We start from the raw sequence: 21,816 nt of genomic DNA on the forward strand, positions 1-21,816 counted from the left end.
GTATCCATGAGTACCATTTATTTCCAATATATTTTAAAAATAAAAGGCCAGAGGTGCGATGGGGGACAGGCCGCTGGTATATGTTTAAATCCAAGAATATTGAAAAACGTTTAAATCTAGTCGAGTGGACATAAACGGATGCAAAGATCACGCGATTGCATCACAGCCAATTATCGCGACTACAATATTTGGTCAGCTGCGTGCTAAACATTCAACATTATTTAAACACCATCCAAAAATCAACCTTCATTATCCACAATAAAGCTTAAAATCCTATGAAAAAGTAAATTATTTATAACGAAGAATATTGAGCTGTAATAGTAAGAAATAGAGAATATTTTCCGTTGGTATACAAACTACAAAATTACAAGCGTTTGCTAAATATTAGCTCATTGTCGTCAGCGTTAAACAATACGGTTAATTGCTATTGTAAGGTAGGTGAATTGAGGTAAATAAAAAAAGAACACGCGACCCTGCCAGGATTCGAACCTGGAATCTTCTGATCCGTAGTCAGACGCGTTATCCGTTGCGCCACAGGGCCGATGTTGAACCCGTTGAAAATTAACTATAAATTCTGGATCTATTTAAAAATAAACTTCCTACTTTATATTTTTATATTAATTATTTCACTTAACATTTTTTACTACAATTTGTTATATAAACTATAAAAGCGTTGAGTTGTGAGCACGATTTTGTCAATAGCAAAAATTTCATACTTAATTTTAGTATAGGAATGTCCAGAAAAAATTTACACGTATTTATTACAGGTTTTAGTGTCGCTTATAAGAGATTTATATTTATTGTAACATATTATAGCTACAAATTACCTGTCAACTTCGATATTATACATATATATATAATTTGAATCTTGCTTTTGAGTGTTTTCATAATACTGAGCATGTTTGTGAAATGAATTGGTTAAAACTTACTTAATTTTATCTAGTTTGATTTCCAAGAAAATTGGGTTAAGATACAGTTATTGTATTTCCAAAATTTCCTCCGTATAACTCAAAAAACAAGTCTAGTCTCCCCCCCTTCTGGGACCTGGAAGAGTAGTATCTGTTGGAATATATTTTTTAATGACTGTGCTTATAGAACTTACCTGTTATAATAAATAAAAATATATATGTAACGCTTTAAATACACCTGTATTACTTGATGATTATTATGGTCACACCTCCTGTCCGGATCTCGGCAAATATGATTATTATTAGTAGCTTGATTGATGTCAACTTATTATTTTTTTTCTACGCAGTTGAAATATTATTTTCTATTGTATTTTATATAATTTCGCTTGCTATTTTAATAAGCTGATGTTAGTTGACAGCAGTACTGACTAGTGGCTTATACGTGATCCCTATCCCTGAAGTCGTGAGTTCGAATCACGTCTGTGCACCAATGGAATTTTCTTCTATATGCGTAATTAGCACTTGCTCCTCCGGTGTAGTCAAATATTGTGAGGAAAACGGGATGCCTTAAACCGATAAATCTATGACATGTGTCCAGACGGAAGGCTGATCACCTACAACTGTCCATTAAATGATAGAAGAAACTTATGCAATCTGAGGCCAAGACCCATTGAAGGATTTAGCGCCACTGGATTATTATTATGATTTAAGTTGTGCTTTCGAAATTCTTTTTCATATATACACAGAGCCAATACAAGATTTCTTATTGTTTGAAACAGAAGATACCTTAGCTTGTTCTCTGTGTATAAAATTACTTTTTACTAGACATTGCCAGAATCATGAAATTTTAATTAAAAGCTCAGAAGAGTTTCAGATACATTAATTACATAACTGCCTCACTGTCTATGGATCGGAAATTAAAATCCTTATTTACTTTTAAAATTACATCTGTTGATTGTGGAAACGAAGGAAGTTTCATTCATAACTATGTAAATGCAAGTAGTCAATGTCGCAGCGCAATTGAAGATACTCTTAAATAAATTTAAATTCAAATTTCCCATATATTCCCTATTCCCATACTAATTCGACGGTAGTCCGTCAAGCATTTTGCATCTAGTGTCTTACGTAAAGACAAATGAAGGCCACAATGAACTCCGTTATTATTATCACAGGCGGATCGAATCGAGTGCGTTGGTTTTATCGTCTCGATAAGGCAAATACGATTGCACAGGTGTACCCGCACCGACTATCGACCTTAGGACTTCTCAGAATAACGTAATCAGTAAAATTCTGTAAACTTTACGTAACTTTTATAATTAGGCATGTGTAAAGCTGATATTATATTGTGAATATATTTCATAGATTAAAGTCCCGAAACACCTCAATAGTATTCGGTACATATATATGTGGTTTCTTTCGTAATTATTTTAGTTATGGTGATCGGTTTTGATTATATATCTCCTCGGGTTGTATGCCATGTGCGTTACTTAACCAGGTTTAACAGTATTGCAATATATTACGGGTGAATTACTTTTAAATATTAAATAATTCGACATCTTAGTGATGCATCTAATGTGATGGTGAAATAAACGTTGAAAATGTAATTTCTAGCATAAAAATATAATAAAAACTTTATTCATGACAAATAAGTCCCTATGTTGTGGGTAACTAGATAACAATTAGTCAGTGGTACATGGTACATATCTAAAACGGTTTTTTTGTGACAAAACAAAGTAGGTTTAGTGTTACAACTAATCAAACACATCAAGTCTTATAACAGATTAAGTAATGTGTATTTGAGAGTAGCTATTACAGTTGATATAGGCGTACGCTGTATCTGTGTAAGTTTTTGGTCTCTAATAGACTCGATTTTTTTGTGATTTGTGAGTTTGTATCTTAATAGTTTGACTAACTCAGTATTAAAAATTTGAAAACAATATTCTGTTCTGTGTAATATTCTGTGGTTTCTTAAGAATATTTAGAAAAAGTTATTGATATAGGGATTTTACGCTATGCTTATCAATTCAGAATAGAACTTTGGCCGCGGGTGTTAAGATAAAAGTAATTTGTCTTTAAGTATATCAAACATTTAGCGTTCATATGCATAATAAACGTAATTGAACCGCTTCTTCATACAAATATCAAAACAATTACTTTGACAATTATTTATACGTCTTTTATTATATATCTAATGTACAGGAATATTTCTATCATTGTGATTGTAGATTACTTCTACATAAAGGTAATTAAGTAGGGACCCGTATAAATTGTATGTAATGTAGTATATACGTGTATAACACAAAGGGCAGATTTTATAGCTGTTGCTCTTCCGACTTTATCCAAATGGACACCAATAATAATGTGGTAAGTCGTTATTTCCAATGACATTTAGGAATAATATGAATACTTGTCAAGATTGACAAGCGGGAAAGTAGTTCCTTTTTAAACAAATCTTTATTTCCTTTTTGCGTAGCGGTGAGTCTCTTCGTAATTTTTTTTAGTATTTTGGTAATGTTACTTCAATGATAATGTTTTCATTTATACAAACATACATTTCCTTTTTATAATATAGGAAACTAAATCTTATTAAATTGATTTTTATGTTTATTCTGAATGAAATTACCTTTGTATCTAAAGAAGAATACAAAAAACTCAAACCAAGGTCGTAGAGCCATTTTGAGTGTAGCAAAGAAACTAGAAATATTTTAGCTATACTTTGATCGACAAATAACAGCTGTAAGGAAGTGAATGATTAACATATTACAGACAATACACCACTGCGCATGTACACAGGTGTTACTACTGGCTTCCATCATTACAAGTGCGTCCTTATGTGCGTCCTATACTATACTGTTTATGTGAAAAACAGCTAAATACCGCGACTATTACAAGGAAGTGATTGAATACCTAGACTTTACTGTCAGTTGTCATTAAGCGAGATAATTGTCTTAATGAATATAGTATTATGGTCTAGATCTATTGACGACTATGTGTTATTTATTGGTCATAATATGATTCAGGACTAAAAATAATATTTCAATTTGATAGGAGCGCTTGATGACTTGGCTTTTGAGAATAATTGTAAGGTACCTGGGTCTGAAGCATGTTTTAAATAATTTAGAAGTATAATTTTCACTACTTATTGGCACTGGCGTACAACAGAATTATAATTAAATAAATACTGTTAATGCTATGCTAATTAATCCTGAGAAAGTGCTTGCATCTGGCAATACTCTCTTGGCGAAGATCGCCGCGCTTATAAAACTAAGAAAAAGCCAACGAATGTGTTGGTCGTTGAAGAATTATTATGAAATTTATACGGTAACGTTGGCTCTGTTGTATTAAAAAGATAAAGCAACTTGTGTGTCCATCAAGTAAATACATAAAATCATTGAATATCAAAGAATACGCGGAACTCATAGCGATATAGTTCCGTCTCAGTTGTTGTATTATATTGATAATAATTTCTAATATATAGCAATGGAACAGGTGGTGAAGCAGGTGTTTGCACTTGCGTAGTATGTGTGCACTGACGCTGATAAGAATATTGATAAGAACCTTTGTAATCCTTAAAGCCCTCTATCATGTTTATAAGATATCGGTGCTCTATTTAATAAGACATATCTATGTGCGCGTAAGCAACGTTACATTTGCAATACTTTATATATGTATAGTGGATTGGATGACAGCGGCAAACACTGAACATACCGTATTAAATAATTCCGTTCAAATTTTAAGTCACGATTCAATGTGTATTAAGTAGCCAATATGCATATCTGTGGTTACTTTCATTGCAAATATATTTTGTCTCTTTCTGACGAATTGTGTTTACGCTGTCATGGAGTGCGACAGATGAGTTCGTTTGCTAAAACAGTTGAATGGTACTGATTTTTAGTGAAACTCATATTTATTTATGAATCATAATGACTCATACTTAATGATGTTTAAGAATGTCACTCATATTTATATATGAACTAACTTGGTTTTTCCGGTTATACGGAAAACTTAATTCACCTTTGAAGGGGATTACCCCTTCCCTTCTAATTTTCATAAATAAGGTAGTATTTGTATGCTGATATGCTATAACCCGATTACAATGTAGATACTCCAGCGCATACGTTTTTATTATTATTTTAGTAAATTGTAGCCAATATTCTCGTTAAACTTGGGATGGGTGCTTCCAATGTATACTTCGTTAAACTCAAAACAAAAAAATAATAAGTATTTTATGACTTATTTTATGACTATAGTATTTTATCAACCGTACCATTTAATAACTCTGATTTGATTCCCTTTAGAGTAGAGACTCTTGGGTTCAAGTGCACAGGCGCTAATTACCGGTGACGCCCCGCTTTTGCTTTCCTCTGTAGAAGAAGTATTGGAATACAGCGCTGAAATAGCGCTTATTACTTATTACTGCTGCCAGCACTAAAGGTACACTGCCACGGGGTCGAAACTTTATAAATTTGTTTTAATTTTCTTATTATCATTTTTAAGTGTTGTATTTAGTTTTATATATCTTCAAAAAAAAGTATTTTTATCAATTTTGCAATCCTCATATATTTCAGGGCATCAAGTGTGCCTCTTCGTCTGTCGATATAAAAACATACTTGTGTTGATAACATGTTATCAGTCAGGTGTACGCACCAAAAAAGTACCGGATGCACCGCGCCTTAATTACTCGTACTGAATTAACGATATTCTTAGAACATATGAGTATGAGTTAAGAAAGAAATCCTATAGATATCCTCCAGATTTGCACCGACCACAGTAGGTTTGGTTTCGTTTCACATCGTCATAATATTAAAAAATTAAATGAAGTAAACCCTCATTTCTGTACTCTATTACTTTCCATATTTTTATACATTGTGTCGTGTTACAACTAAACAGCTTGTCTCACGCGAAAGGCCTCCTCCAAATGTTATGTTGACCTGTCATTATCCCCCTTATGTGGTCTTCCCGCCTTACACACCACTCAGATACTTTCTTTGTCCATTATTCTTCTTTCTTCTCTTACCATGTGTCCTACCTATTGTAATCTTTTATATGTTATTTGCATACATTCTAATTTTCCTTTTTTTCGTATTCAACCTTATGAATATCAAACAAACCATATTATACACATTATGAAAACATATTTGTAAGTGGTAAAAAATTACCTTTAGGTTAGTGGAGTGCCTACAACCACTTAACACTGTAAAGAGATAATAAAAAAAGTTTTATATAGTATATCATGTAGTCGTTGTTGTGGAATCTTTTTGTTGTCGTAATTAGGATACAACGGCATACCTTGACAAAATAAAAAGCATCATAGTAATCAAATCAAAGTTTCTTTGAGTAAAACACAATTAATACAATTGGTATTTATTTTAGCCGCGTGCTACATAAGTCGTTCAACCCCTATCACACAGTTACATATCATATACATACACAGGTAAACTGAATATCAACTCGAATTTCAAGGTATATTTTAAGTATTTAACATGTTTCACGTTATTTAAATCTGTTAATATACACAATTATAACAAAGTTAATGTATACAACAGAAACCAATAAAATATCAACGGATTATATATAAAAATTCACTTTTCCGAAACTTCATAAAATTTGAAGGTGTTTAATATAAAAGCCTCATAAGCAATATATCATATACCCACAGCAAAAGATAACCGCGAAACTAATATAATTAATATTGGAAATGTCTACCAAGAAATTGGAGAAACCACAAGTGACGAAACTCTAAATATTTGATGTAGATTTCAATAAAGTCTAGACTTGGACTGCAGAGGACGGACTTCACGGTGACCTTTCATTACGATGACAGCCCGAAATCATCGAAATCAATGCCATTTGTAAAGTTTACTACGTAGATATGCTTCGTCTCATTCGAATTATTCATTGCTGAAGGTCGTGTCTCAAGGTGCCTGCATCTGCTAGAGATGCTACTTGGTATGGTCAATATCTTCGCTTAGCTCAGCTGTTCTGAGGAGACCCGTTAAAATCGTGATTTGGTTACACCAGCGATCTGCCCCAATATGACCAAAGTAAGTTAGAACTCTTCTATAGAATGTTGTTGAGAGCCTCACAGGTATGCTATTAGAAACAAATTTCGATTTAAAATTCATCCAAGAAGCGCTTATAACAAATTTAGATTTAAAATTCATCCAAGAAGCGCTTATAACAAATTTAGATTTAAAATTCACCCAAGAAGCGCTTATAACAAATTTAGATTTAAAATTCACCCAAGAAGCGCTTATAACAAATTTAGATTTAAAATTCACCCAAGAAGCGCTTATAACAAATTTAGATTTAAAATTCATCCAAGAAGCACTTATAACAAATTTAAATTTAATATTCACCCAAGAAGCGCTTATTAAATTCCCCATACCCAGATACTTTCTATCACGATAGCTACTGTACCATTTGTATTGTTCGTCCCCGTTCGCCTCAGTCCGCACTAAGTTTGACTTTTAAATATTTAAAGGGTATAAAGGGCAACATCGCCATATTTCCCAAGGGCCTGGGGCATGCCCTTTCAAAACTTCGATCCGCTTAAATTGTTATGAACCATGTATTATTCAGGGAAAAAGAAAATTGATTAAATTGAATCACCTATTAATGAATTTTACGGCCTGGCCTTTATATTTTACAATACAAAAGCTGTAATTGGCCACGAATCTATGCATTTACGCACTGCTTCCAAGGGAAATTTCGCTCCTAGAATTATTACTGAATGAATGAAAACTATGAATATTAAGAGACTCAATCTCGCCGTGTCGTTTAGGGCAGACATGTCCTCTAAATCTGACCATAATTTGATGTCTGAAGGGTTGATTGTTTCATTATTGATTATTTCAGCTTCATGCTTCATTCTGGCTTTAACAGCATTAACAGCCTTTGCTGTTCTAAAAACACGCGGCGGCCCGATCTTTTCTGGTCTTCGACAGACGAAGTGTCGTTGTATCTATTGATAATACGATATAGGAACATACGGTTGATACCAAACTTTTGAAGCGTTTGGAACATGACCGACCGCTCAATACCCACTTAGTGCAAGGCGCACCCCATTCCACATTATAATTTCATAATGAACAGGAAAAAATATGTGAAATGGTGCAAACTCGAAAGAAGTTTTTAAAGTAATATACGTGTTCCAAATTCAAAATAATTAAAAAGTTAAAAAAAGAAAAGTTTTTATGTAACAGTGTTTATGGCCTGACTAGTTATATATGCTTATGTATACCTATATATTCTGTATGGCAAGCATGGCCACGGGTTATATAACCAAGAGTCGTTTGAAATCGGTAAGATATATAGTTACAGATAAAGCAAATCAAACAGATGCAGCAGTGGATCTCCTCTATGCGTCATTACCATCCGAATGGGGCATGGGGCATCGATGCATACGAAGCGCGGCGGTACATTCTCGCCTTAAATCGTAGGTTATTATAGCCTACCTACCTTGATAAGTTATATGTGCATCGAACAATGTTTTTTTTTAAACTCTCTAGTTGGTCCACAGATTAGCGCATGTGACCAAAGACAAACTAAAGCGGTAAAAACAATAAATTACACAGAACGCTTGCGTCTTTCACAATCTTTGCGTCACGCGCAACATTGTCTTTTTTAACATGTTTTTACTTTGTTATCTCAATGGTTACCCTAAGCCCCACTTTAGATAGTGATCCCGATAACACATTTACGGGATTGGGCACTGTGACAGAGTTCGTATGTGATACCAGGAATTCCTAGGTTAGTTTGTACAACGTTTTACTAACTATATACAGAAAACGATTCTTCTTCAAATTTAAATACCGGTTTATTCGCAGTAAATAAAACTTAAATGAAGTAAATTTTTAATGCCTGTATTTCCCATAGATAATGTATTTATTTTCCCGCTTTGTCACTCATAAAATATCAAGAACATTCGTAACCACTTTTGTTCATATGAGCCACAGGACGTTAAAGTTTAAAAAGGTAAAATTTCGTAGTATGATGCTTCTTTATTTATTCCCAAACCACAACAGTCCCCGAAACAGAATTGTGCTATATACACTTATATAAACTCATATTTAAATTTAACTTATTAAGTATATTCAAACACATATTTATTTTATCCTTTAAGAGGTTGTCATCAACGCTTTTGCGTACGATCTTATTACAACGATGATGTAACAAGCTTCAATACACTGTTTTGTGTTGTATTACCATTGTAATTGGTAGCAGTCGTAGCCATAACATATTATGTCATATAACACTTCCGTAATAGGACGCAAAACCTTTATAATTCGACCGCGTGTTTAGATTTTTTAAGTACAAATATTATTAAGCTCATGGATGGGTGGGATAGTCGATATGAAAGGCTGCTAATGTTATTTGCAACGACAGACAGAGATCTTCAGCCGCACTTCTTAATTTTGGAAGGTCGTGTTAGGCGCCGCTCACAACTTTCTCCTCTCTCCCCCTGTCTTGGACACGCCTTTTCGCCTGGATAAAATCTGTAAGGAGCAAAACTTGATCGGCCCAGCGAATAGGGGATTCCTCGAACTCTGGTGTGCTCTGCCTGTAAGTTTTTCTAAATTTCTGGATCTCAGTGTGTAAGATGTACAAAAATCCCAGGATGCGCTAGCGGAGTGTCGAAAGACGGTTTTTTTCGGGCACAGATAGTGCTTATAAAAAAAATACTTTCATAGTTTCTTTTGAGAACCAACAATTTCTTCAAAAATTTAGTAATAGTAAGAACTTTTTAATGATTATGCATGCATGTTTTTTGATAGTCTTATTTTTATAAGTACTCTACGACTGGAATGCCGCAGCCATGGCCCATGATATTTAAAGTCCCACAAACTACATATTTTTCTTTACTTACATCTAAATATATTGAAAAGGGCTTGCCGAGAAAAATGTGGATGTCGTAAAGAATAACCTACTAATACTACTTTTTATGATAATATCCAAATAATAATGAATAATTTAAACTGAAACTTAATTTCTGAAAAAACAGATAATAAATAAACAAATATTATATTTATAAAAATGAATTGATTTTCGTTTGTTTCTTAAACTTGGGAATAGATCTAGATTGCCATAAATAATAATAAAATTACTACTATTACTGACAATTGAATTTTCCAATAAAAACTGTACCTAGTTGAGATATATTTGAGGTGTTTCGTCTTTTTATAAATAAACAAAATTCACTTGGTTGTAAATTGTAATATATTTATGGATACATTCAGAAATTTTGTGTTTCATAGCCGTAGTAGCTCCGATGTATTTGGTCTGTTTTAAAAATTTTATAATAAGTTTTGAGATAAATATGTGTAGGTGATACAAAGTTCACCGGGTCATCTCAGTGCGTATCTACATCTATATCTTGTCACATTTGTTGTAGACTTATGACGTGGTCTATGCATCGTATGACTTTGGTTGCATCAATATAGATATCTAGACCTAAATAAGTAACAAACACGTAGTTGTGTAACGGAAGTGATGCCCTAGTCACCTCGGCTATTGTAAACGAAATACCTATGTTAACAAATGCAACTGGTTGCTTTAATAGACGAACAAATATATAATTTTTTTTTCCATCTAACAACAATACAATTATGATTTCTCATATGTAATAATTATTATTATTTAGTTGTTAGATCGCATTCGCATTGCCTTTAACTTTATCACACTACATTATATATACCAAATTAATATACATTACAATGTACCAAGTTTTATTAAAATTTTCAACAACAACTTCTGCTGAACGTGCAAGGTATGTATCGCAAAATAAGTGCAAAAGTCGAAGACGGCTGGGCCAATTCAAGTATTTTTTGTATTTATACCTGGAACTCTGAGGAAAGATAAAAAAATTGTTTGATTTAGTACTTAAGTTTTTATTTAGAAGAGCGAACTATCTCTAAGGGGTAACATAGCAAAATAATCCATATGTTGGTAGCTAAAAAGGTCGGCAAAGGTAAGTTAGGCTACCTTCTTATATTATTTATTTTCCATTTTTAAATATTTTTAACTATATCGGTAGATATGAAAATCTTTGTATGCAACTATTTTTAGTTCACCATTAGTAAAACAGGTTCACTTTTCCTTATATAGATAACGCAGTAATTTATACCTTCACGAACCTTCAAGTTATTTTTCCTGTTCTGTTTCCTGGATTTGCAGTGTAATTAAAAGGATACCTGCTGTACCTAAGCTACATGTTGTCTTAGAAAATACTTTAACCCCTATTCATGAAAGCTAAACGCTTCTGATTGCACTTTTTTGACCAAGGAAATCGTCTGTCTCTTTTTATCACAGCTTAAACACAATTTGAAAGAAAGAGAAGTAAGAGTACTCCTTAAATCAAACTGATTTCTTACGCACAAGTAAGTCTAAGCGTATTTACTAATAGTTCGGTCAATCTACACTTAAAAGTGAGAGTGCAGATGCATAAAATCACAACAAGCTGAAAATCAGTAAAATTGTTAAGTTAAAGCCATGTATGGAAATAATTTTACTCAATGTCAAATGAATTTTTCGCAAAACGGTAAATTTTATCAAAAAGTAACCAAACAAAAATTGTAGATCATAAAATGATCTATATAAAATGTATTAACACTTTTTTCCTACGATCCACCGTTACTAAGACATAACGATTCAAAAAGTTGTAGAAGGTTGTTATCGTCGTAATATGCACACATTTCCGCGCCATCTATGAGGTAGTGTACATAGCGCGTTTTTTAACGTGATACGTTAGACTTAGTTTTGATGGATTAGACGAACTGAATTTCGACCGCCTTTGCCAAACACTTTTAAAAACCCAGGACCTCAAGTAATACAAAATTGTTATCTTAAACATATTTGGGGATTATCTCTCTTTAAGCTTCATAAAAAACATATGTTTTTAATCAGATTAGCAATTTATCTTCTTCAATTGCAATGCACGTCGCAAATAAGTCAAGTTCTGCGCAAGCCGAGATGCGTGTACGATGTACTTAACAACGTTTATTTACACATGGCAACACAAATCAATGTAAATAGCCAATTTGACATGACACATACTATGTCGACGGTAAAACGAGCAATGCTAAATATAAAGCAGGTTAAAGAAGAAAAAAACTGATTTCCAATTAATTACGCACTACAAGCATGTAGTCAGTGGGTTTTAAAATAAATAAAACATCTTTACATCTACGCCTATTTACGGTAATACGGTACTTAAATTTAAGGTAGATGTAATATTATGTATAAGGTATAAAAAAGGCCAGTTAGTTTTTAGGAAATTCAAAATTAGTGAAGCCCTTCAGTCACCACGGTTCAAGCCCTTAGTTGTTTTTGGTGTTTTCTGTACTTTTAGTTTATACATATATAATATGTTTATTAATAATTATAAAAAAAACTACTTTTGCCTATATAAAATTGGTCAACTGACAAAATTATATTACAATTAATATCGATATATATAGTTTCGTAAATAAAATATGTATAGTATAATAATGACAAGTTACGATAACAGTTCATATACCTAATTAATATAGTATTAGATATTAAATTGTTGACCGCATTTAAACTGATTTTATTTTATTATTTAGAAGTCTATAGTATAGGATATTGTTCGTCTTTACACAAATTAGACTATTAACATATCGGTTAAATGTACTATTAAATAAACAATTTCGAATGCTTCCCTATAGCAGTCGTGGCCGAGCGGTTAAGGCGTCTGACTAGAAATCAGATTCCCTCTGGGAGCGTAGGTTCGAATCCTACCGACTGCGAACTCTTTTTATAAACAATTCATTTATTTAATAACATACCTGTTACAATGTAAAACTTAAGATTAAGATACTAAAATACATAGGCATACAACAAGCATGATAAAAGCGCAATGTTATAAATCTTTAAAGCTTTACATGTTTCCTTGAAATATTTGCACGAACATTTTATACAATAGCAAATAAAATGTAAGAAAATAAACTAGAGCGCGTTCAAGTGTTTTTGAACATGCTTCATTATTTTATGTTGTATTAAAGGTTATTTTTGTATTTAATATGTACGTCTCTAAGAAAACAAGTAGGTTATTATATTTATACGTTTTACCTAATTGCGATAAATATACGCATTTATTTCCGATAAAAATATCCTTTATAATGTGTAATACTGGCTTATAAGACAATACTTTTCCATACATTTTTTTGTTTATATTTCATTACGATTTATGTTGTCAAGATAAACAAACGAAGGAACGACGAATTGTTTGAGCTGAAGAATGCGAATATGTATTTTATTCCATTTGAAATCACGATAGCCACCCGATCCTCAACCTTAAGATTGTTCATTTCAACTTGTGGAATTCTCATACGATGATTGAAAACATCGTCTAAAAAATCAGTGTGTGACCAAAAAGCTTTTCTGGTTACTGGTTTATTATCCAAAATCACGCCTTTATTTAAAAGTATATTTGGGAAATGTGTATGTATAACCATATAAAAACTTTGCGACTCTCAACCTGAGATCGTAGGTTCGATCCGGCTGCGCATCAATTAACTTTCTTTCTATGTGTGCATTTAACAATCGCTCAATCTTCGAAGCTTGCCTTAGACACAAAAATTCGACGACATGTGTCAGGCACAGGTGGCTGATCAGCCGCTTGCCTATTAAATTGAGAATAATCATGAAACAGATCCAGAAATCTGAGCCCCAGACCTAAAAAGGTTGTAGCGCCATTAATTTATTTTATAAAAACTTCGCACTCTATAGAACGTAATAAAACTAACAAGCGTCCCACTCATTGATCGGAAGATGTCTGTCCGCCGGGCCCAGTCTCATTAGGTCTGCACGTGCGTCGCCCACGGCCCTTGGACCATAGTCTCACATTAACGACTTAGCGGCGACCCAAGATATCGCTCACGGCATATAGAAAGTTGCAAAACTGTTATATACAATTTTCGTTATTAGGACAATATTGTTGCGCGTGTCGACTTATGTCGAAATGTCATAATTATTATTTAATACTCCTGCTTGGTTTACTCTGTTCGAAAAAATACATTAAAAATCATAATATACTGGGTAAACTACATGTAACGTCCCTCAGTTTAACTACGAAATCCCTAACGCGTCGAAATCAATTGGCTTTGGTTAGTTTAGCTTGTAGTCGATACACTATACATACCATTACACCCACTCCCAATAACGACAATAATTGAGTAATAAAGTACATTTTAAGATGCTTAAATTAGTAAAAACTGCGCAGCTATGTTCGTTCGTACGTTCTTTTGTCGCTTTATTATCCTAGCCCACAATAAACTCGACTGTCTGCATCATGCATACGAACTTTCTAAGATATTCGTTCTTTTGTTTACAAATTGGGATGTAGACTTTTGTTGACCATGACTAATGAGTAGGAGTCATGGATTATCTATACGTTATCATATTCTCAAAACATAGAGTTGGTTCCTCCAAATACAACTAGTCTCTTACAGCCTTGTATGGCGTAATGATAATAAGATTATTATAAACGAAAGATATTAATATCTGATTTCACCACAATTTTTTTCCAAAATTGTTGATCATGTTTGACTCGATCAAATTGCTTGTTTTGAAACCATTGATTTTATATGGCAATCTATACTAATGTTATAAAGAGGTAAAGTTTGTGAGTTTGTAAGGGATTATCGTTGGATGTATGTTCTTATGGTTAAACAATGTTTAACATTATTATTCCCACGGTGTCATATATTAACACAAAAAAGGAAGAGAAACAAAGGTCGAGCATGTTGTCGAATGTTTCTTACGGATGCTGCCTTGAGAGATGTCTAATTGAATTCTGGAAAAATTGTAGAATAAAATATAATATAAATAATTTTAAATTATATAAAAACAAATCCTCCGGCGCGTCTATCGATCTAACTGTTGTCTAAACTCTAAAAATGTATTGCAGTTTTCACCAATATCTAGAATAATTTATGAGGAAGGTTATGACCTAATACATAATGAACAACATAAGTATATAATCTTTCAAGGTTTACCGGTCATGGTCGCCCATACGAAGACCCAGCAAGCCATAGATAAACATCTTTCCACTAATTACGATATCTTTACAATCATTTTGAGCGCATTAACGCACGACAATAATGATTTTGGTAAAAATTGTTTTTCGGTATTTAAATCTAATAATTGTATAAAATTTTACCTTATGAATTGCGAATTATCTGTGACTTGACAAATAAGACAATATTATTAACATTTGTTTATTTTTAAGTAACGCATGTAGATACAATTTGCACGAAATGAAACAGTAAACCACATTATCTCCAACCAACTGGCAGTTTGGACAAAATAACTTTTCGTCATGGGATTACGAGTCCGTACCAGGGATTTAAGGATTCATTACTCTGGCCCTTTCTTCTGGCATTGTCCCCTACCATTTGGTATCGAATTAGGTAAGTTTTATTCTCGTTTTTCTTTTTTAATTTCTTTTTGTTGGCATTCGTGTTGACAATACATTATTTAAGTTTTAAGACACAAGGTATGAACATAAATAATGAACTGCATATATTAACAGACGTTTTTAATAGTCGGTTGAGTAAACTGTAATACTAATATGTATACAAAATCATTTAATTTAATATGTGTATGAGAATACGTATGAGTTAAACAATATCCGTACCACGTCAGGATTAAAGCTATTCTCTAACTCCTAGGAATCCTCTTTTTTTGCTGAAGAAAATAATGATATTATTTATATATCTTAAATAGTAAAACATTGCCTTTTATTTAGGTAGCTAACAGCTTTTCTAAATATTACAAAACGAGCACTGTTAAAAATCTCAAAAGAATTTCCATGAACGGAATTAATTATCTTCAAACTCTTTCGAGAGATACGTTGATGAATAAAAAAACTTGATAGCTGTAATGTTATGCATACAAAAATTGTATTCAAAAACTTATAAATAATTGTCGTCGAGAACTAAATGCTTCCGAGGCGAGCAATTCGTAGTAATATTTGGATCCCTAGAGTCAAGTGAGGGTGTAGCTAGGGAGCGTAGCGAGGCGAGACCTCTAATATACAAATATTGCGGACGAAATGAATATATTCGGCCCCCTCGAACAAGTGCAGCACTTGATTACGTTGACGTTATGAATGTATGGGGAAATTTGATGAGACATCTTAAGAAGTTGAGCCGTTCCCTCGGGCAAACTATAATTGCTAAAGTTTCTATGTAAGATTTATTTATTGATGGAAAACTTCTTTATCGGAGTTGGAAAAAAATTATCGTCACATTTTTCGGTTACGCGCGATCTATTTCTTATCCCTACCATGTTTGATTCGAAGAAAGACAAATATATAAAAATGATAACAATGATAGTTCTATCGATAATTAATGAAATTCTGTAATAATCTTCGTAGTAATGAGGGAAAATGAAATAATTGTATTCATGTCTATGACTATGACAATAAAAGTCTTTTGTTTAATTATAATTTAACTTTATTTAACCAATTTCTGTAAAGTTGCATATACCAGATAATTTTTCGAAAAATAAAGTCATAAAGAAGTTTCACTTCTTACGTGTGTACACTAGTACACGAACACATTTTTATTTATTTATAAAAGCTGGCCTACGCTCGGTAAACTGATACATGATACACAAACAAACTATACACGCAGAGATATTTTTTTTATAAAAAGGCCTGCTTATCAGAATACACAATCTCAATATCGGTGAGTTTTAGCCAAAACGCCAAAACTTCAGAAAGGAGGGGCAAATGGGGATGATAGGATGCTTACCCTAGGCTTTCCCTATCAATATCATAACCCTTATACGCGAGTCTTAAATAAATATATAAATGATATATAAATATTTTTTTACGATTCTCCAATGACAACATCTTAAAAATAATATAACAGTTCGTTTTAGCGCTGTGACCCAGTAGGTCAATAGTGTGTAAAATGGCTAATGTATGGTGATTTAAATCTTTAATGTAGATTGCTGGCAAGGGAATAATTTTAGAATGAAATTCCTAGACGACCCATACCAACACAACCACAACCATACATTACTTACCATAATGAAAAAGAATCAGCTAGCGAGGCGCCGAGGCTCGGTTACCGAGTTACGGGAGTTTACTTACTTAACAATGTAATATTATTATGTTGCTATCATTTCCTGGTTTGTACTGTCGTATTACATATTACGTTTAATATTTTGCCTTTTACATTATGGAAATATTTTTGTCTATGTGCACATTCAAGATTTGCTCGAACGGTGAAGGCCCAAGAAGTCGACGGCCTGTGTCAGACACAGGAGGCTGATCACCTGCTTAGTTTACTAGACAAGTAGGTGATCAGATCATGAAACAGATGCAAAAATCTGAGGCCCTATCGTAAAATGGTTGTAACGCCACAGATTTATTATAATCTTCATTTCCGTCACAGTTACAGTACCTAAACAACATTTCGTTTTGAAACTGAAAACTGAATTGGTTTTTGATCATAGCCCGCATGAGTTTAGTTAAAAATAAAGATAAATCAATGGCGCTACAACCTTTTTTAGGTCTGGGCCTCAGATTTCTGTATCTGTTTCATGATCGTATGTGATCAGCCTTCTGTGCCTGACACTCGCCATCGACTTTTTGGGTCTAAGACAAGCTGGTTTCCTCACGATGTTTTCCTTCACTGTTCGAGCTAATGTTAAATGCGCACATAGAAAGAAAATCCATTGGTGCACAGCCGGGGATCGAACCAACGACCTCAGGGATGAGAGTCACACGCAGAAGTCACTAGGCCAACACTGCGCATGAGTTTAGTTAGGTAGGCAAAATTGTCGGTAAAGTTTCAAAAATTCAACTCTCTAAAAACTTCGTAAGTCTACAACCATCTACTAATTCTTCACAGCCCTAGACCTAGTTCTTCTATCTAAACTATCTTGCAAATAGCTTAAAGTATAACATTCAGAAACCCTAGGCCAAATTATTCGCTCAGCAAATACTAGCGACCAATCAACATTCTAACAAACCTAACAGTTGTTCCCATTCGGGGCGATCCTTTCCGCAGCCCGTCCCAAGTGTCCCGCTAATACTCCATATGGCGTTACACAATGTACAATACATAAACAACCATTGTACCACGACCTCTAACAAAAGCTCTATTAAGCGGAGCAGCAGTTCAATCTTTATTGGTATTCAAAGTATTGTAAGGGCGGAAAAACTGATGCAATGACATGTGCATGCATTAGGGATGATGGCACAATCACCAGTCGCTTATTGCTCGCAACTGGCCTCATTGACGTCATTGACTATAGCTTTCTCCTTACTAATAGGGCGTAGGCATATGACTCAATTGGTTATAGGAATTAAGAATTACTTCCATCATCAATACCTACGATATATATTCAACAACAATTATGAATAATATGTTACCTTTAACCCCTTCAGTATCCAAGATATCAGTTTAAATTCCAAAAATCATAGATGATTCAAAGAAAAGTGCATTTGCCATACATTCTCTTCTCTATAAGTTTATATTAACTTAGCGACTACTACCTTTTTTAATTTACACTCACTGACTGACTGACATTGCGCTGGTTTTGCGATCCAGAAAGTGTCTAGGCCTCTGTTACGAGAAACTTCATGCACACGTCCCACCAATTGCTGGCTATCAGCTGCAGGTCCTCTCTTAATTTAAGGAAGTTTTTGTGAAAAAGACAAACTTTTGCTTTGCTTTTTGGGTTGCTTCACAATGATTTTGAATTACATTGCCCGTCGACCTAATATATTTATAAAAACGTTTATCTTTTCAATTACATAGTGAAAATAAATAAATAAATCAGTGGCGCTACAACCTTTTTAGCTCATTAGATTTCTATAACTGTTTCATGATCATTTGTCAATCTAATAGGCAGGTAGGTGATCAGCCTCCTGTGTCTGACACACGCCGTCGTAGTTTTGGTTCTAAGGCAAGCCGGTTTCCTTACGATGTTTTCCTTCAACATTCAGGCGAATTTTAATGGTGCATATAGAAATAACGTCCATTGGTGCATAGTCGAGTATCAAACCTTCTACTTCAGCGTCGCTGAAGACTAGGACAAAATTGCTATTAACATAAAGTACCTAGTAAGAAGTCGAATATATAAAATACTTAGATGTAAATTATTTTAAATAATTTGATTCAGTTAAGGATTAGTCATTACATAGATTTATCGTGTACCTGTTGTCAATATAATAACTTGATTTGTATTTATCAAGTCATAAAATAACACAGGCACAAAACACTTGGCGAGAATAAACAACTATGTTGCATTCAGATAATAACAAGTTAATATTTTAAGTAAACAAAATTCTTAAATTTGTTATAAATAATATTTTGTCGATATCAGTGAACATTATTTCTTTGGTTAACATAGCTTTTACACATTGAAAGAAAACAATTTTGTAAAAACAACATACAAACAAAAACCAAATTATGTAAAATAATTATAAGTTTATAATAATACAAATAGCTTTAATCCGATTAAAAAAATGATTTCTTTCAAGATAATTTAGTTAGTAGTATACTTTTAATAAATTACGAGTACTATACAGATCCTCTATAACTAATACCTTCTCTATACAAAACTGTTGTAGTGTTTATTTAATAGCTTACATATACACTACAACATATTTACGTAACGCTAAGGTTTCTCATTCCTAACAATAGGTACATAGAATTTCCAAGAAAAGTACTCGTGTCATATACTGTCAATGTATGCGCATTCTACCAATATTCTCAAATTCCATAAGAGCCGACTTTCCGGCGCCACAATGCATACTTCTAAGTAATATCATATAATGGCATACGGACTGTATATCATTACAATCACTTTACACCGAGTATGTGTCTTATTCTTATAAAATGCAAACCAATACTTGGACTAATGAAATCACTGAAACTTGGCTTATAAAAAAGCAACATTTCGCAAAGAGTTTTTATTGTCATATACGAAAAACAGTGTACCTCATATATCGTGTATACAATGTTTTCTATAGTCTTAAAAGCAAAGGCTGTCATTCCCTTTAAAATAATAAAATTAGTCACACATTTCTAGCTATTCTCTCGACTTCGCAGCTTAAAACAATTTGGTACTTAATAATTTTAAATTTAGAATATTTTGCCGGAAACCTAACTCGCTATCCCGACCGGAACCCGACTATCAGTTCGTAGTTAGTAGAACACAAGGCCTTTGTGGTTAACTCCAAATTTCAATATTTGAGATTCTCACGACCCACGCACTTCACACCTCGACGGCTTGACAGAAACGACGCAATGACTTCACGCTTCAATCAATATTAGTAGGAAATTATTTATAAATGATTTTCGTAAGAATCTAATAAGCTTCACCACAAATTTTAATGCTTTTCTTAAAGAATTACAAGATATACTATTTCGCATATTAGGTATTACCGAATCTTCCGAAATGGAATAAAATGCCATATATATTTATATGTTTGACTACATTATACCATCATCAATAAAAACATTTTTTATCCTTTTAATAATTACACTGCGTACATAAAAAATTTATGTCATCTAAACCACTGTGGTGTATACTGCGTACCTAAACATTGCTAAATATTTAGATATTTGATTTATCATAGATTCCTACCAGAACAAATCCTTACCGTGCTCTCGTAAATAAAATACGTTATTTTTTAAATATAATAGAAATGTTCTGAGCATTTCATTGAAACTTTTTGGTACAAACCAAAATTTGTTATTGATATGGTGAGCTAAAGACTTCTTATTATTAAGTATATGCACACAATTTTACTACCCAACACACTACTAGCTAATTCTACAAGCAAAAAATCTTAAACACTTATGAGTGTAAAATATAACAAATGAGTTGATATGGTTTCGAGAAGCTCTTGAAGTGTGGACGCATTGATCGACCTTTCAACACTTAATATATGTATATACTTTCAACACTGATATATAATATTTTTATTGTTAGTTATTACAAGTGTTTAGTTGTGTAGGAATGCTCACAGGAGGCTGCAGCAAGTGAGAGAGAGAGAGAGAGCACAGAATCCCTTTTGAGATATGGGAGGAGAGACAAGGAGAAAGTTCGCCGGTCTTCTGCCACCTATGTAGTCCACACTTTATCTATGCATGACCATACTGCTGAGGTCCCGATTTTCCTCTATATTAGTTGATTTTTTAATTCTATTTTAAACGGTCGACATTTCACCAATACAATACAATTATATGCTTCTGTTTTTAATATTTTAACACGTTATTACTTATATTTATGTAATATCAAATAAAAGTTAGGCTATGGAATTCACTTCCCGTCCCTATTCGCTTAGCTCCTTCTCTATCTGCCTTTAAATTTCTTCTGTACTAACATTACCTGTCCACATCGTATCCCTAACATTCCTACTAACTACTAACTGACGTGAGACTTATCTTAAATTATCGTGATTTATGTGTCTTTTTACTCTTTAATGTATCTTTAATATTTTATTCCTGTTTAGTTTTTGTTTTAATAACTGTGTATTACATGTATTTTGCACTACTTGCCTATCTTATTTAATACATTTCTTTTTTCTTTACTCACAGTGGTTGCCTGGAAGAGATCGCTCGTAAGCGATAAGGCCGCCAGTTGCCCTCCTTTTGATTTAATTATGTTAATTTTTATTTTGTAGTGTAACGAAGTGTAAATAAATAAAAATAAAATAAAAGTTTACAAAATAACATTAATTTAATTTTAGCTCCAAAGTTGTCTCCCCAACAAGCGAACCTCTAATGAGCTCTATGTAGATCTCAATCAGATCCTCATTAAATTTAAGAATGAATAATATGAGATGTTGGTAATGTATAATATGAATGCAGCAAGCATTTTCCAAATTACACTCTGCAACTTTACATTTAAGTATGCT

General features: G+C 33.0%; 2 non-coding genes across 2 annotated transcripts; one reads left to right on the forward strand and one right to left on the reverse strand.

Moving 5' to 3' along the window:
• Positions 1 to 468: 468 nt before the first annotated feature.
• Positions 469 to 541, reverse strand: Trnar-acg. The gene has a single exon. It is a non-coding gene; the product is annotated as a tRNA-Arg (tRNA).
• Positions 542 to 12,594: 12,053 nt separating this feature from the next.
• On the forward strand, positions 12,595 to 12,676 carry Trnas-aga. The gene has a single exon. It is a non-coding gene; the product is annotated as a tRNA-Ser (tRNA).
• Positions 12,677 to 21,816: the final 9,140 nt, after the last annotated feature.

The sequence above is a fragment of the Pieris brassicae genome, chromosome 5, assembly GCF_905147105.1.
Source record: "Pieris brassicae chromosome 5, ilPieBrab1.1, whole genome shotgun sequence".
In the NCBI taxonomy this organism is placed as follows: Eukaryota; Metazoa; Arthropoda; class Insecta; order Lepidoptera; family Pieridae; genus Pieris; species Pieris brassicae.